Raw genomic sequence first — 11,780 nt, forward strand, 5'->3', positions numbered from 1 at the left:
AGATTTTTTTCTTCCATTTTGTGGGTTATTGGAACATCATAAGAGTTAATGTGTGGTCTCTGCTGCGGTGTCCTGAGACAGAGCAATAAGCCTTTGGAACATATGATGTGTCTTTCGTATGCTAATGAGATAACTGATGGCTGGGGGCACCTGGACACCCTCAGTGGGGCTGGCTTCCAAAGGAACCAACCTTGTTATTAGAGGATTTGAAATTTCATCTCCCCTCCCATCTCTGTGAAGGAGAGAGGTGCTGATGGTTGAGTTGGTCACCTATGGCCACTGATGCAACCAATCTGCCTGTGTAACAAAGGACAGGGTTAGGAGAGCGTCTGTGTTGCTGAATATGGGGAGATGCTGGGGGAATCATATCTGGAAAGGGCATGGGAGGCCTGCACCTCTTCCACATACCTCACCTTGTGCATCTCTTCATCTGGTTGTTCACTTGTAGCCTTTAAAATATCCTTGGTAATAAGTCAGCAATGGTAAGTATACTGTTTTTATGGGTTCTGTAATGTGCTGTAGTAAATTGCTGAACCCAATAAGGGTGTTGTGGTGTTGTACTGGACTAAGCATAGAAAGTTAGCACCAAGACAAAAGATTGCAGGGTCATTTATTATGCCGGTGACCACAGAGGACTCATGTCTCTCCAACCTGTGGCGTGGAAAGGAGGCTGCCAAGACTTTTTATACCCGAAAAACCACCTTGGGAGTGGGGGTGAGGAGCGGGGATGGGGATGAAAAGGTTTCAGACATTCCAAGGGCCAGGGGATTCTGTAATTCACTTCCTGGGTGGAGACAAGGGTGGGGGTCTCCAGACATTCCAAGGGCCAGCAGTTATTGTGAGGAGAATGGGGCAGCTTATTTAAAAAACAGTTTTGCATTTTGTAAAGATGGCGTTGCTCAGGTTCTGGCTTTAGGCCAGCACAATATCACATTCCCCCCTGTTCTTTTAACATGTATTAAATCTTTAATAGGTTTTCTTTTTTTGACACAAGGGCCCATATTTGGATCTCAGAACCATCAATTTGACCGAGTCTCTTCTTTCTTGGATAAATTTGAGGAGCATGTTTAAAAGGCATGGTCCAAATGTTAACCCTAGGACCATTAGCACCAAGGGTCGTGCTAATCCAGTGAGCAGGAATGTTAGCCAGGGTTTTGGGGGAGGGTCTCGGGTGAAAGAAATGAAAGAAGCTCTGTTTGCAGTATATCCTGATATAGTGGAGATAGTCTTACAGCCCCAATGGAGGCAGAAGAACTCCTCTAAGTTTCCACAATTTTATCTATTTTGTGGGGTGGACCCTGGGCATAGATATAGTCATATAGTCTGAAGCTGTTTTTCGGCCTCTACGTTACCACACCCCGTCTCCTTCACTTTTACCGCATTTCCCCGCCCCCATCTTTTGGTCTTTATTTGTCCTATAGCATTTACATCTAGGCTTTCGCTTAAGAGAGTGTAGAGAAGGTTATGGGCTCTCTGGGAATGTACTCTAGGGTTAAATTGACAAGGGTGGATTTCCTTCTAGTTACAGAACTAACATATTCCCTAGTGGAGCCCTCCGTAAGGACCCACCGGTAGTAGGTGGGCGTTAAGGGGGCCCTCTTTTAGGGGCTACCACAGGAATCGGGGACAAGGATGATAACCATGAAGAGCACGAAAGTCTTAGCTTTAGGGGGTCTGTTGAAGATGAGACCACTTTCCATTGTGCGTCCTTGGGGGCAGTCTTGACATGTGAGTGGTGAATTCAGGCAGTTAGTCTGTCCACCTTGATTGCCATGGGGTGACCAGGATCACGGTGTAGGGTCCTTTCCGGCGAGGAGTTAGGCCAGAGGCAGTGAATCTCTTTACCACGACCTTGTCCTCTGGCTGGAAGTGGTGTACCGGCTGGTCAGTGAAATCCACTGGGGAAGGTCGAGTTCCCCTGATGAGCGAGTGCACCTGGGACTGAACAGACTGGAGTGCCTGCAAGGACTTAAGGAATGTATGGTTATGGACTCCAGCATGTATGGTGTCTGCAAGTCTGGGGAGTAAGGGAGGGGACCTTCCAAACATAATTTCAAAAGGAGTAAAGCTTTTTTTATAGGGAGTACATCGGGTATGGAGGAGAACAAAAGGAAGCAGGCTGACCCAGTTTTCACCGGTCTCTAGAATGAATTTTGTTAGTTTTCTTTATGGTCCGGTTCATCCTTTCAACCTGCCCTGAACTCTGGGGGCGATAGGCACAGTGTAGTTTCCAGGAAACCTGTGCTGTAAATGCAGGGCCATTATCTGATCCCAGTGTCAGGGGCAAGCCAAACTGAGGAACCAGGTCCTGTAACAATTTTTTCACTACTACCAGTGCGGTTTCTGACCTAGTAGGAAAAGCCTTGACCCATCCAGAGAAAGTGTTTACAAACACAAGGACGTACTTATAGCCGCACTCTGGGGGTTTATTTCAGTAAAATCTAACCCGCAGTGTTCCCCTGGGCTAATACCTTTAAGTCTTATCCCTGCCTGACTAGGCCTACTGCCTCCTGGATTTACCCTGGCACATACATTACAACAAGTAGTTTTTCTAACAATCTTATATAAGTGTGGAATGTAGTATCTAACCCTCAGCAGCTCAGTTAATTTTGTTTGCCCTAAGTGAGTGGCCTGGTGTGTGTCCTTAACTAGAGCTCGTCCTAGAGCCTCGGGGAGCACAATCCTTATGTCCGGTAGAATCCACCATCCTGTGGAATTTTGTCGTCCCCCCTGGTCTTTAGCAAAGTTTTCTTCCTCAGGTGAGTACATAGGGGTAGGAGGCAGGGTTGGGGCCGGCAGAGTCACAAGAAGAGTCAGAGGTTTTACTGGCCCCAAGGCTGCCTGTCTGGCCTGTAGGTCAGCTGCCCTATTTCCCCTTGCCTCTGGTGAATCTCCCTTCTGGTGTCCTTTGCAGTGCATCAATGCCACTGCCTTAGGCTTCCATATAGCTTCTAGTAGAGCTAGGACTTCCTCTTTGTTTTTGATGATTTTTCCCTCTGAGGTAAGCAACCCTCTTTCTTTATAAATGGCACCATGCACATGGGCTGTAGCAAAGGCATACCGGCTATCCGTGTAGATGTTAACAATTTTTTCCTCCGCCCAGTCCAAGGCCTTTATTAAAGCTGTAAGTTCAGCCTTTTGGGCTGAGGTTCCGTGTGGAAGAGCCTGGGCCCAGATAACCCGCTCTAGAGTGACCACAGCTGCCCCACGGTACCTGACTCTGTCGACCATGAAACTGCTGCCATCTGTGTACAGTACCTCCTCTGGGTTCCACAGGGGAACGTCGGTGAGATTTGGTCACGCAGCGTGGAGGACATCTATTGTCTGTTGGCAGTCATATATGGGCTTCTCTGGCTCGCTGTCAGGTAGCAGTGTGGCGGGGTTTAAAACTGTGGTTTTTTGGGGGCCGGGCGCGGTAGCTCACGCCTGTAATCCCAGCACTTTGGGAGGCCGAGGCAGGTGGATCACAAGGTCAAGAGATCGAGACCATCCTGGTCAACACGGTGAAACCCCGTCTCTACTAAAAATACAAAAAATCAGCTGGGCATGGTGGCACGTGCCTGTAATCCCAGCTGCTCAGGAGGCTGAGGCAGGAGAATTGCCTGAACCCAGGAGGCGGAGGCTGCGGTGAGCCGAGATCGCGCCATTGCACTCCAGCCTGGGTAACGAGAGCGAAACTCCGTCTCAAAAAAAAAAAAAAAAAAAAAAAAAAAACTGTGGTTTTTGAAAATTGTATGCAGGGCTGGTCCAAAAGTAAGGCCTGGTATTGGACTATGTGGGCATTAGACATCCACTTTCCCAGAGCTCCACGGAGTAGCAACTCCACCGCGTGGGGTGCCACTAAGTTCAACTCCTGCCCCAAGGTCAGTTTGTCAGCCTCCTTGACTAACAGGGCCGTAGCTGCCACTGATCTCAAACAAGCTGGCCACCCAGAGGCTACGGGATCAAGTCTTTTTGAAAGGTAGGCAACTGGCTGGGACCAGGGTTCCAATGTCTGGGTGAGCACCCCATTAGCGACTCCCTGTTTCTTGTGCACAAACAACTGGAAAGGTTTAGAGATGTCTGGCAAGGCCAAGGCTGGGGCTGCAGTCAGGGCAGTCTTGAGCTTGTCAAAAGCCTGTTGCTCCACCTCTGTCCATGTCAAGGGCTGATTTCCTCCAGTGCAGGCATACAGGAGCTTGGCTATCTCAGCAAATCCCACAATCCATAGCCTGCGGTACCCTACTGCCCCAAGGAATTCTCGAACTTGGCATTTTGTGGTGGTGTTGGGTATTTGCAGCACTGCTTGGACTCAGCTGGGTGCCAGTGCCTGGTTGCCCTTCTCTAAAACATAGCCTAGGTAAGTCACTTTTGGCTGGCAGAGTTGGGCCTTTTTAGCTGAGACCCGGTACCCCAAAGTCTGCAGGGTTTTTTCAATAATGACTGGGTGGTCTCTTTACAGGCCTCCTGGGTTTTTGTAGCCAAGAGTAAGTCATCTACGTATTGCAGTAGGGTACACTCTGGGAACTCAGCTCAGAAGGCAGCAAGGTCTTGGCTAAGTGCCTCATCAAACAGAGTGCGGGAGTTTTTGAACCCCTGAGGCAGTTTTGTCCAAGTGAGTTGCCCTGAGACTCCAGTATCAGGGTCGGTCCATTCAAAGGCAAATATAGGCTGGCTAACAGGGGCTAGTGGGATGCAAAAGAATACATCCTTAACATCCAAGACAGTGTAATGGTGGTGTTCTGAGTCCAAGAGACTTAGGAGGGTGTACGGATTTGGAACTGTAGGATGAATAGTTTCTACCCATTTATTCACCTCCCTCAAGTCCTGCAGAGGCCGATAGTTCTGTGTGCCTGGTTTTAGCACGGGGAGCAAGGGGATATTCCAGGGAGACTTACAGGTAGTGAGGATCCCTCCCTTCAAGAGTCTGGTAATGTGCAGAGCAATTCCTCGCCTGGCTTCCCAGCTCATAGGGTATTGCTTCACCTGGACTGAAGGATTGCCATTGCTAATAGCTGGACCACGACTGGGGTGCAGTGACTTGCCAACCCTGGGGGACTTGTTTCAGCCCATACTCCCGGTATACTCTCTTGAAATTTGCGGAGGAAGTCTGGTGCTGGTGTTTGATTCACCTCTGGATAAAGCTTTCTGCAAGAGATACTCATCTGACAGAGCACAGGTGATAAGGATCTGCTGAGGTGGGCCTGCAGTTAAGGGAGGAGGAATTGAGAGGCACACTTGACCATCACTGAAAGAAATATTTGCTTGCAGTTTGTGGAGCAAGTCCCATTCCAGGAGTGGATATGGACACTCAGGGATGACCAAGAATGAATGGGTGACAGTGCCGTTTCCCAGATCAACGAATCGATTTGATCGATTTGTGGTCCAGGGGCTAGTTGTGGTTTTTCCTGGAGTGCTGCTATCACTGCCTTAGTAACTCTCTTATCTTGCTTGGCCTCTAAGGCATCTCTATTGTTAAAGACTTTTTGGGCAATTTCTAACAACTGAGTTAAATTCATTTTCTGGAACCCCTCTAATTTTTGCAATTTTCTTTTGATATCGGGGGCAGACTGGGAAACAAAAGCCAGATTGATGGCCCGCTGATTCTCCGGGGCCTCAGGGTAATAGGCATCCAGTAAGCGCTCAAGGAAAGCAGCTAGCATCTCCTGTGAACCCTGAGTTACAGTCCCTACCTCAGAGAGGTTAGTGGGTTTGTGGGCTACTTCCCTAACCCCTTCTAGAAGATACCGGTGAAAAGTGTTCAGAGCCTGGTGACCCCCAAGGTGTTGGGGTCTCATTGGGGTCGGGTAGAGGGAAAAAACTTTTTTCTCTCGCCCTGGACCTATCATGGCTTTTAGGGCTTTCTGTTTAATTTTGCCTTTTTTTTTTTTTCCTCTGTGGTGAACAGAATCAGTAATAATTGTTTGCAGTCATCCCAAGTGGGATGATGAGTCTGGAGTGCAGATTTTCAGAGCCCTTTCAAAGCCTGGGGCTTCTCAGAGAATGGGGGATGTTGAGTTTCATTGTAAAACCTCTGCACCGACCGCCTTAAATTCCCCAGCCTCCCAGCACAACCCCCTCCCAGGGAGCTTTCCATCTCAGCAGGTACCTAACCCTCCCCCTCTCGCCATCTTAGCAGTTCTCCAGCACGACCCCCTCCCAGGAACTCTTAGCAGTTCCCCAGCACTTCCCTCCTGCACAGCCCCTCACACTGGGGACATCTGCTGGCTTGCAGGCCATAAAAATCCCTTTGGCCCTGCCACGGGTGCTGCACGCCAATTTTGGTTTCAGCCGGGCAGCTTTCCCTTGCCCTTAATAAAACTCATGGCAGCAGTTGGTGTTTTGGCCCTCTCTTTGATCTCTATCACCTTCCAGTTATATAAGTTACTTGACAAGAAGGGGATGTGAACAAAGAATGGGCAACCCCGATAGTCTTCTGATGGGGGTGCCTCTTGGAAAGGGGAGGACTGCTGGTGGGTGCGGGGGCCCTGCTATGGGTGTGCAGGGGGGGACAAGGTTTGGTTAATAGTACTGTCGAGGGGGGTGCTAAGGCACTGGTTTAGAGGGCCTTGAGTAGGGTGGAAGTAATTCCTGATCCTCCACTGAGGTCGGGAGAATGGCTGGCCCAGAAGAGACTTTCTTTTGGGCCGGCTAACGTGACCTGAAGTCTAGCTTGTTTTATGCAGCGCTTTAGCCATAGGGGAGGCCGTTGGACTAAACCCAACAATTGGTCGATGTATGGAAACTGGTCAGGGTATCCAGTAGTTTCTGCAACCATTTTCTATATAGCCTGGGTAATTTTGGGGTCATAGGTCCCAGTATCTGGCCACCCAATTCCAAAAGACGACCATTTAAGCTCACGCAAAGAGCAGAGTTTTCCAGGGGTTAATTTCACCCCATATTGGCCTGAGAACCCAACCTTAGGGTTGGCTGTCATTCATTGGAGGGGGGTACAAGGCCGGGAGCTAGACCACCCCATTTTTTTTTAAATGCCAAATTTCTTCCAAGAGAAACTGATTTCACAAACTAGCTTCACTGAGGATTTGAACCAACAACCTTGCAGCTACAAGCCTTACACCTTAACTACCATGCTAACAGGCCACTTGCTATAGGGGAAGGCAGAAAGCTTTCTTAAGCAGTATTTTGGATGCAAATATTGTCCCCTGGAGTGGTGTAGCCTGCCTGAAAACTGGGCGGGGCTGGCAGAGAAAGGGAAAAAAAATGCTCTTACTGTCAGTTTAAAACTGAGCTTGCAGCCACTGGGTGCCCCTGCGGCTCCTTGTCCCCTTCTCTCTCTCTCCTCTGTCTCCTTTCTCTCCTCTCTCTTTCCTCTGTCTACTTTCTCTCCTCTCTCTTTCCTCTGTCTACTTTCTCTCTCCTCTCTTTTCTCTGTCTCCTCTGTTTTCTTTTCCTCTTTTACTTTCTTGTCCTCTCTCCTCTCTTCTGTCCACTTTTTCTCTTTCTCTCAGTTCTCTGGTAAAGCCAATTTTGGAAAGCCTCAAATTTAAATTTGGCCCTCTTTAAAGCAGGGCCTCTGCAGCCAGGTCCTGCAAGGACCAGACAACTAGATTTTAGGATTTATCCCTAGTCCTAGTCAGAGGAACAGGGGGTAGGGGCCAAGGTAAGGCGGCGGTCTTTTCCCCCCGCAAACCACAACTGGCGAGAATAAGCACTATGGAAGTTTAGCGCTGCCCAGGCATGATCCTCCCCCTTATAAATTTTTAATGGCCGGTTGCTTCGGAAAGGTTGGGAAGTGACAGAACAGGTGGACTAAGAGGTCTACTGGATGTGTGTTTTGGACCCACCACACCCGGTAGAGTGTGCAGAAGTGCTGCCAGTCCGTTTTTACTGGGGCGGTGACATCCTACCTCCCAACATCCAGGATAGTGCCAATATGCCTTTCTGTGATGCATCGTTGGACACTGCCCATAACATTGGACACGTTCCTGACAGAATAGGCAGTTACCTATTTTCCATCCCAGCCTGAGAAAGAGCACCCGTAAACTCTGATCTAGGGTTTTGTTCCACACAAGCTCCAAAGAAACTACTTCCGAGGTGTTGGGGGCACAACTGCCTCCCCGATATGGAATCAGACCCAGCATGGGCAAAAGTACTCTTTTCCCAGTGGAGGTGGCTGGGAGAATTTACAGGCCACAATGACCATAACAAGGAAAATAATAAAGACAACTAGAGTTAAGACTATCTGCCACATGGCAAAGGGAGAAAGAGTGAGGCCTCAGTGATAGAAGAAGAAGATGAGGAAGAAAGAGAAAAGAGTAATTTCTGCAGGGGTGTAATCAATAAAAGTTCCCTGCATCCAGTGGTTCGTTAACCACTGTAAGATATCTCCTACCTCAAGGTAAGATGGCCTGAGCCAGTGTATGTCTGCTAGCAGGAGTCTAATAAAACTGACAAATTTACAGACGAGACAGGACCACATACAAGAGTGACAGACAAAGGGTGGGTGCCCCCCAGATGGGAGACCAGTCAGATGCCTGTCCGGCCACTTTCCCAGAGGAATTTTCAGGGGTGTCTTGGCTAAGGTGTACCTGTATAATCCCCAGGCCTGGTCACCTCAGGATGGAAGTCCAAGTAGGACAGCTCTGAGGTGAATCACCGTTATGCCTTACAGAGCCCCAGTGGAACCGCGGGTAAAGGCCCACACAAGCCCCATAGCCTTTCAGCTGTGGGACTACATATATACACACTCACTCTCTCACTCACACAGAGGTTATAGAAAACAACGAGTGCTGCTACCCACTATGCCAGCTACCAGAAGGCGAATGCTGGTACCCACTGCACCAGTTACCAGAGGGCTGCCACCCACTATGACAGCCACCAGAAGGCGAACGCTGATACCCACTGCACCAGCTACCAGAAGCCTCAAGCGACGTCTCGGTGAGGCTTGCCAGTTCAGAGTTGCAATGACTTGTCAGTTCCCTGACTCAGGCCTTTCCTTTGAACTAGTTCCCAGACCAGACTTACCTCCGGAGGTTTTTAGGACCCTGAGGAATTTCAGGTTAATGTCGGCCTAGAGGTCGCTTATCCTCCACAGTGGCACTCCAGGGCCCTGGTAAAGAACAGGGGGCGCCTCCCCAGAGGCCCCCGAAGTGGGAGCAGCTGCCTGGGTGAGACTCTGAGATGGCTTTTGTCTGGTGATAACAAAAAGAGAATATCTCGATGGGACCTCCAAATGTTGTACTGGACTGAGCGTGGAAAGTTAGCACCAAGACAAAAGTATGCCAGATTGCAGGGTCATTTATTATGCCGGTGACCACAGAGGACTCACGTCTCTCCAACCTGTGGCGTCGAAAGGAGGCTGCCAAGACTTTTTACACCCGAAAAACCACCTTGGGAGTGGGGGTGAGGAGCGGGGATGGGGATGAAAAGGTTTCAGACATTCCAAGGGCCAGGGGATTCTGTAAGTCACTTCCTGGGTGGAGACGAGGGTGAGGGTCTCCGGACATTCCAAGGGCCAGCAGTTATTGTGAGGAGAATGGGGCAGCTGTTGCAACTTATTTAAAAAACAGTTTTGCATTTTGTAAAGATGGCGTTGCTCAGGTTCTGGCTTTAGGCCAGCACAGTATCACAGTGGGAGCCTCCAATCTGTAGCCAAGTCAGGCAGAAGGTAACCTGGGAACCTACTATTTGTGATTGGCATCTTAAGTAGTTACAGTCTTATAATTAAGTACCCATACTTTCTTAAAAAAAATGAATTATGTTTACTGTTTTCCTTTTTCTGCACTTCCTACTTAGCTCTTTAGGAATGCAATTATAAGCTTTACTGTCTCTCTACCAGACACTTCCTACACTGGAAACTTTTCTTACTGTGTGTTTACTTAGAAGTTCCAGGTACCAAACCTTGAAATAAACTAGGCATCTCCAAACTCACCCCCACCAGGAGATTGCTAAGAGACAACAGTCAGTTACAACCCAGCTCTGCCCATGGTGGGGTTAGCAAGACCACTTAATGGATAAAACGTCAGAGCAAGTCCCATAGACCCTGCACCTCCTCACCCCATCCCCTGCATGCCATTCTGTGAAGTCCCCTTTTTAAATCTCCCACTTTCTGCCCCAAAAGTGGAAGTGGTTTCCTTAAGGCAAGAGCCTGTGTGTTCCCTTCAGCTAAGTTCTGGCATAAAGTCACTTTCTTTTTACATAAAGCCAGTTGACAAAGGCAACAAGAGGCATGACCTGCATTCCTAGGACTGAGCTCTTAGCCTGTGGGGTCTGATGCTTTCTCTAGTTAGTGTCAGAATTGGATTGACACCCAGTTGGTACCCAAGATTTGGTCTGTGGGGGAAAAACCATGCATCTGTTAACAGAAGTGTTTGGTGTTGAGTGTTAAGAGCATAATACAAGACAGTTGTTTTTCCTAGTACAACAATTTTGTCTTTCAAGTTTTTTTTTTCATGTCTTCTGAGGCGTAAAAGTTTTGAATTTCGAGGAAATCAATTGATTTATTTTTCCTTTTGTGGTTTGTGGTTTTGGTGTCAGATCTAAGAAACTACTGCTACATCCAAGGTCATGAAGTTTTAACTGTTTGTTTTCTTATAGAGTTTTTAGTTTTGTTATATTTAGGTCTTTGATCCATTTTAAGTTAATTTTTTTATGTGGTAATAGGTAAGGATACAATTTCATTTCCCTCTCTGTGGACAGCAAGTTGCCTTACATCACTTGTTGAGGACAGCATTTTTTCCCCAATTTAATGGATATGGATCTTGTCTAAAATCAGTTGAGCATGGAGGTATTGTTTTATGTCTGGACTCCCAATTCAATTCAATTGATCTTTCTGTTTATTCTTGTGCCAGTATCATGCTGTTTTGATTACTATTGCTTTGTAGTAAGATTTGAAATTGGGATGTGCAAACCTCCAGATTTGGAGTTATTTTTCAGGATTGGTTTGGCTTTTCAGGGTTCCTTGAAATTCCATATAAACATTAGGATCAGCTTTCTCATTTCTGTCCCAAGGCCTTTGGGATTTTCATAGGAATAACACTGAATCTGTAGATTGCTTTGTGTAGTTTGGCAAACTTAACAAATATAGTTTTCAAATCCATGAACATGACATGTTTTTACATTTATTTGGTCTTTCATTTTCTTAAGCAATGTCTTAATTTTCCCCTTCTAAGTCTTACCCTTTGATTACATTTATTCCTAAGCATATTATTGCTATTGGTATTATTTGCAGTGGAATTTTTATAATTTTGTTTTCAGATTATTCATTGCTAGTGTATACATATAAAATGGATTTTTTTGGCCAAGCATGGTGGCTCACGCAGGTAATCCCAGCACTTTGGGAGGCTGAGGCAGGCAGATCACCTGAGGTCAGGACCCTAAGACCAGCCAGGTCAACATGGTGAAACCTTTCTCTACTAAAAAAACAAAATTAGCTAGGTATGGTGGCATATGCCTGTAATCCGGGCTTTGTTGAAAGCCCTTTCTGCAACAGCTGAGAAAATTATGGGGTATTTTCCATTCATTCTAACAACACTGTGTGTTACATGAATGGCATTAGTGTGTGGAACCACCGTTGATTTATTGGGATAAAAACTCATGTTCCTGGCGTTTGATCCTCTCACAATGCTGTTGGTTTAAATTTGCTATTATTTTGTTGATGATTATTAAGTCTACATTTCTGAGGTTATAGATCAGTCCTTAAAGTGGTATGACACTGAGTAGGATAGATCAGGATGAGATTTTGTATAGACTCTGGTTAGTATTTAGAGTTAGTGTGTCAGGGTCCTATAAAATCAGGAGATAAGGGTTGAAGGGTTCAGAGTTTACCAATTAAAGCTTAT

General features: G+C 47.2%; 1 long non-coding RNA gene across 1 annotated transcript; it reads left to right on the forward strand.

Moving 5' to 3' along the window:
- Positions 1-229: 229 nt before the first annotated feature.
- On the forward strand, positions 230-9,644 carry LOC116557538. Its single transcript, XR_004271562.1, has 3 exons — positions 230-552; positions 5,678-5,681; positions 9,578-9,644. It is a non-coding gene; the product is annotated as an uncharacterized LOC116557538 (long non-coding RNA).
- Positions 9,645-11,780: the final 2,136 nt, after the last annotated feature.

This window comes from Sapajus apella, unplaced genomic scaffold (genome assembly GCF_009761245.1).
Source record: "Sapajus apella isolate SASKATOON/1434 unplaced genomic scaffold, GSC_monkey_1.0 scaffold19, whole genome shotgun sequence".
Taxonomy (NCBI): Eukaryota; Metazoa; Chordata; class Mammalia; order Primates; family Cebidae; genus Sapajus; species Sapajus apella.